This window comes from Aegilops tauschii, chromosome 5 (assembly GCF_002575655.3).
Source record: "Aegilops tauschii subsp. strangulata cultivar AL8/78 chromosome 5, Aet v6.0, whole genome shotgun sequence".
NCBI lineage: Eukaryota > Viridiplantae > Streptophyta > Magnoliopsida > Poales > Poaceae > Aegilops > Aegilops tauschii.
This window is the reverse complement of record NC_053039.3, coordinates 521,100,110-521,106,804: the sequence shown is the minus strand read 5'-3', so window position 1 is coordinate 521,106,804 and position 6,695 is coordinate 521,100,110.

Sequence of the window (6,695 nt, the reverse complement as noted above, 5' to 3'; positions counted from 1 at the left end):
TCCGACCTACTGATCGCCTTCGTGGCGCGCCGAGTGCTGCGCCTCCAAGCCCGGCCCCACATCATCAGCCTGATGAGCGGGAACCGGGATCCAAATCGGATGTGCACCAAGGAGCTGCCGGACGTGGAGGTCGTCCGGCTGGTAAACTACTTCTCCAACTGCAAGCTCTCGGAGAAGGACTGGCCTGCGGTGAGTCTTTTGGTTCTTTTTCCCTTCATCTGTCCGGGTTCTCTTTTGCCGACTGACCAGTCGGCCATGGCGCAGATCTTCCCGACCCAATCGGCGGCCGACACTCTGGCCTCAGGCCAGGAGTACCTGCCGGACCGGTTAGTGAGCGATGCGGACGACCCCGACTTGGGGGTGGCCGCCATGGAAGAGGATGCCACCACAGGCGGTGGCGTCGAGGGAGCAAGTGATGACCCACAAGTATAGGGGATCAATTGTAGCTGTTTGATTTGTTGGTTTGATTTGTGTTCGCTACTTTGATAATTTGATATGTGGGTGGACCAGTGCTTATGTGCTGTTCTTACTTGAACAAACCTCCTACTTATGATTAACCCTCCTGCAAGCATCCGCAACTATGAGAAAAGTATTAAGGGTAAATCCTAACAATAGCATTAAACTCTAGGATCCAATCGGTCCCTTACGGAATAGTGCATAAACTGGGGTTTAAGTTTCTGTCACTCTCGCAACCCACCATCTAATTGCTACTCCACAATGCATTCCCTTAGGCCCAAATATGGTGAAGTGTCATGTAGTCGACGTTCACATGACACCACTAAGGGAATCACAACATACATACTATCAAAATATCAAACACATATCAAATTCACATGATTACTTGCAACATGATTTCTCTCGTGACCTCAAGAACAAAAGTAACTACTCACAAACGGTAAACATGCTCATGATCAGAGAGGTATTAAATAGCATAATGGGTCTGAACATATAATCTTCCACCAAATAAACCACTATATAGTAATCAACTACAAGATGTAATCAACACTACTAGTCACCCACAAGTACCAATCTATAGTTCCGGTAACAAGATTGAACACAAGAGATGAACTAGTGTTTGAGAGGAGATGGCCTGTTGAAGATGTTAATGGAGATTGCCCTCCCCAAGATGGGAGAGTTGTTGGTGATGATGATGATGATGATTTCCCCCTCCGGGAGGGAAGCTCCCCCAGCAGAATCGCTTCACCGGAGGGCAAAAGTGCTCCTGCCCAAGTTCCACCTCAAGGCGGCGGCGCTTCGTCCCGAAAGTCCTCCTCTGATTTTTTTCTAGGTCAAAACGATTTATATACCAAAAGATTGGCACCAGAGGTGGGCCGAGGAGGCCACCCCACCAGGGGGGCCTGGCACCCCCAGGTGGGTTGTGCCCACCAGGTGGCCCCCCTCTAGTAGTTATTGGCTCCAATATTTCTTAAATAATCCATAAAAATTCTCCATAAAGTTTCAGCTCATTTGGAGTTGTGCAGAATAGGTAGCCTGGCGTAGCTTTTTCAGGTCCAGATTTCCAGCTGCCGGAATTCTCCCTCTTGGTGTGTACCTTGCAAATTATGAGAGAAAAGGCATTATAATTACTCCAAAAATCATTATTATGGATAAAAACATTGTAAATAGCTGTAAGAAAACATGATGCAAAATGGACGTATCAACTCCCCCAAGCTTAGACCTCGCTTGTCCTCAAGCGAAAACCGAAATCGAAAAAACATGTCCACATGCTTAGAGAGAGAGGTGTCGATAAAACAAAATATGGACATGGAAGCATCATGTGATTATTAGAACAACAACAAAATTTAACATATGACTTTTATCATAGAACTTGCATCATATACTTCCTATGAATAAGTAACAGTTCATCACACAATCGAAGTATAAAGCAAAAACTCTATTACAAACCAACAAACTATGTTCTCAGTCAACTTTGCAACTACAATTCATCATCTTTTCAGGAAGGGTCACATGTCGGAGCCGTTTGAGCAAGTCCACATACTCAACCATCATATAGTCTTCTATGATTGCTAACACTCACCAAGTACACATGAGCAAAACGTTTCAACCAGACACACAGAAAGATAGGGGCTTTTAGTTTCGCGTCCCAACATACTCACCTCGAGGGTGATGTCAACAATAATAACTCATGCTATCTATATTCAACTGGACATATGTGCCTAGATCTTTCCTCATCACATGATGCTTGCCCAAAGAGAAAATAAAAAAGGAATAGAGGGAAAACTTTGACGCTTTGCATAAAAGTAAATACATAAAAAGTAAAAGATAGGCCTTTCGTAGAGGGAAGCAGAGGTTGCCATGCGCTTATTTGTTTGCATGCTCAATCCCTTAGTGCAAAAGAACATCACGTTGTATTACCCCTTAAGATGACAACCTTTATTATATAGTCTGTCGCTTTTATTCTTTGTCATCCAAGTTCGTACAATGCTCAATTTTCTCTTACACTAAATGATCTCACATATTTAGAAGCAATTTTTATTGCCTTTTTGCACCGATGACAACTTACTTGAGGGATCTTGTTCAATCCCTAGGTAGGTATGGTGGACACTTGAAAAAGATTTGGGTTTAAGGGTTTTTTGATGCACAAGTAGTATCTCTACTTAGTGCGGAATTTTTGGCTAGCAAATATAGGGGGCAAGCAACACATGCTGAAGGATCTATGACAATATGACTTCTATGTGAATATAAACAAACATAAACCATTAAGTTGTCTTCCTTGTCCAACGTCGACAATTTTGGCATATAATATTTTGATGAGGGCTCACAATCACAGGAGATTTCTAGGATAATATATTTATATGTGAATCTTCCCTTCCCTTATTAATTCTTTCAAGAGTTGCATCACTAACCAATGCTATGTTTGTCAATCTCTAATAAAATTTTCTTACTTATACTTTTCCTTTTGTGGTGCTATCACCTACCATAGGATTAGTATATAATCTTATTGATTTATTTCATTTCTTTTATTTACTTTTTTCTCTTTTTCTTCTCTTTATTTGCAACATGAAAGTAAAGAAAGTAAAAGCTCAACCTAAACTTTATTATATAACTTGCACACTATAACAATGATAAATCACTAAGGAAACTCTCAAACAAGAAAAGATCGAACTAATCTTTATTCGTCTAAGCAAAAAATTGGACTAAGATAAGTAAAAGCTAAACGATAGTGGGATGATACGATACCGGGGCACCTCCCCCAAGCTTCATGAAAGCCAAGGGGGATGCCCATACCAGATACTCAGTTCTCCTTTGGTGATGAAGAAGATGGTCGTGGTGATGAAGAAGAGGCCTTGTCATCTTTTGATTACGTCCGTAGGCTCCTCCCTCTTTTTCTCGGTCTTCATCAGCCAAGCATCTTCTTCCTTGTGGTTGGAGGAGCAGGAAGACATGATGCCTAGCTTGACAAATCTGACCAGAAACAGCAAGAAAAGAGAACAGAGGATTTTCTCCGCAATACGACGGTTAACATGTTTGGGAAGTATATATAGATTTTTTTATCTTGAAAGACAAGGATATGGAAGAAAAATGGAGTACGGGAGGTGTCCCAGGTGGGCACAACCCTTTATTCCCAAAATTCTAAATTATTCCAAGATTGATAAAAAATATTTTTGCAGAATTTTTGGAGTCTGTTTACTTACCGTACTATGTATCTCCTTATTTTGACGATTCTGGAGTGTCCCGGAAGGACTCTTTTATGTATTCTTTACTTGAAGGAAATATGCCCTAGAGGTAATAATAAAGTTGTTATTTATATTTCCTAATATCATGATAAATGTTTATTATTCATGCTAGAATTGTTTTAACCGGAAACTTAGTACATGTGTGAATACATAGAGAAACTGAGTGTCACTAGTATGCCTCTACTTGACTAGCTCGTTAATCAAAGATGGTTAAGTTTCCTAGGCATGGACAAAGTGTTGTCATTTGATAAACGGGATCACATCATTAGAGAATGATGTGATTGACTTGACCCATCCGTTAGCTTAGCACTATGATCGTTTAGTTTATTGCTATTGCTTTCTTGATAACTTATACATGTTCCTATGACTATGAGATTATGCAACTCTCGAATACCGGAGGAACACTTAGTGTGCTATCAAACGTCACAACGTAACCGGGTGACTATAAAGATGCTCTACAGGTGTTTCCGATGGTGTTTGTTGAGTTGGCATAGATCAAGATTAGGATTTGTCGCTCCGTGTATCGGAGAAGTATCTCTGGGCCATCTCGGTAATGCACATCACTATAAGCCTTGCAAGCAATGTGACTAATGACTTAGTTACATGATTTTGCATTACGGAACGAGTAAAGGGACTTGCCGGTAACGAGATTGAACTAGGTATTGAGATACCGATGATCGAATCTCGGGCAAGTAACATACCGATGACAAAGGGAACAATGTATGTTGTTATGCGGTTTGACCGATAAAGATCTTCGTAGAATATGTAGGAACCAATATGAGCATCCAAGTTCTGCTATTGGTTATTGACCGGAAATGAGTCTCAGTCATGTCTAGATAGTTCTCGAACCCGTAGGGTCTGCACGCTTAACGTTCGGTGATGATCGGTATTATGAGTTTATGTGTTTTGATGTACCGAAGTTTGATTGGAGTCCCGGATGTGATCACGAGCATGACGAGGAGTCTCGAAATGGTCGAGACGTAAAGATCGATATATTGGATGACTATGTTTGGAAATCGGAATGGTTCTGGGTGAGTTCGGGCATTTACCGGAGTACCGGGAGGTTACGGGAACTCCCCGGAAGTATATGGGCGTTATTGGGCCATAGTGGGAGAGAGGAGAAGGGAGCCTAGGAGGGGGCGCACCCCCCAAGCCCAATCCGAATTGGGTGGGGGGCCGACCCCCCCTTTCTTCCTCCTTCCTCCCCCTTCCTTCCTCTCCTAGTCCAACTAGGGAAGGGGGGAATCCTACTCTCGGTGGGAGTAGGAGTCCTCCAGGGCGCGCCATAGAGGGCCGGCCCTCCCCCCTCCTCCACTCATTTATATACGGGGGAAGGGGGGCACCCCAAAGACACACAAGTTGACATTGTCTTAGCCGTGTGCGGTGCCCCCTCCACCATAGTCCACCTCGGTCATATCATTGCAGTGCTTAGGCGAAGCCCTGCGCTAGTAGCTTCATCATCACCGGCATCACGCCGTCGTGCTGAGAAAGCTCTCCCTCGACACTCAGCTGGATCAAGAGTTCGTGGGACGTCACCGAGCTGAACGTGTGCATATCGCGGAGGTGCCGTACTTTCGGTACTAGGATCGGTTGGACCGTGAAGACGTACGATACATGAACCGCGTTGTCATAACGCTTCCGCTTACGGTCTACGAGGGTACGTAGACAACACTCTCCCCTCTCGTTGCTATGCATCACCTAGATGGATGTTGCGTGTGCGCAGGATTTTTTTTGAAATTACTGCGTTCCCCAACAGTGGCATCCGAGCCAGGTCTATGCGTAGATGTTATATGCACGAGTAGAACACAAAGAGTTGTGGGCGATAATAGTCATACTGCTTACCAGCATGTCATACTTTGATTCGGCGGTATTGTTGGATGAAGCGGCCTGGACCGACATTACGCATACACTTACGCGAGACTGGTTCTACCGACGTGCTTCACACACAGGTGGCTGGCGGGTGTCAGTTTCTCCAACTTTAGTTGAATCAAATGTGACTACGCCCGGTCCTTGTTGAAGGTTAAAACAGCACACTTGACGAAAAATCTTTGTGGTTTTGATGCGTAGGTAAGAACAGTTCTTGCTCAGCCCGTAGCAGCCACGTAAAACTTGCAACAACAAAGTAGATGACGTCTAACTTGTTTTTGCAGGGCATGTTGTGATGTGATATGGTCAAGACATGATGCTAAATTTTATTGTATGAGATGATCAAGTTTTGTAACACAGTTATCGGCAACTGGCAGGAGCCATATGGTTGTCGCTTTATTGTATGAAATGCAATCTCCATGTAATTGCTTTACTTTATCACTAAGCGGTAGCGATAGTCGTGAATGCAATAGTTGGCGAGATGACAAGATGCTTCGATGGAGATCAAGGTGTCAAGCCGGTGACGATGGTGATCATGACGGTGCTTTGGAGATGGAGATCAAAGGCACAAGATGATGATGGCCATATCATATCACTTATATTGATTGCATGTGATGTTTATCCTTTATGCATCTTATTTTTCTTAGTTTGGCGGTAGCATTATAAGATGATCTCTCACTAAATTTCAAGGTATAAGTGTTCTCCCTGAGTATGCACCGTTGCTACAGTTCGTCGTGCCGAGACACCACATGATGATCGGGTGTGATAAGCTCTACGTTCACATACAACGGGTGCAAGCCAGTTTTGCACATGCAGAATACTCAGGATAAACTTGACGAGCCTAGCATATGCAGATATGGCCTCGGAACACTGAGACTGAAAGGTCGAGCGTGAATCATATAGTAGATATGATCAACATAGTGATGTTCACCATTGAAAACTACTCCATCTCACGTGATGATCGGACATGGTTTAGTTGATATGGATCACGTGATCACTTAGATGATTAGAGGGATGTCTATCTAAGTGGGAGTTCTTAAGTAATATGACTAATTGAGCTTTAATTTATCATGAACTTAGTACCTGATAGTATTTTGCATGTCTATGTTGTTGTAGATAGATGGCCCGTGC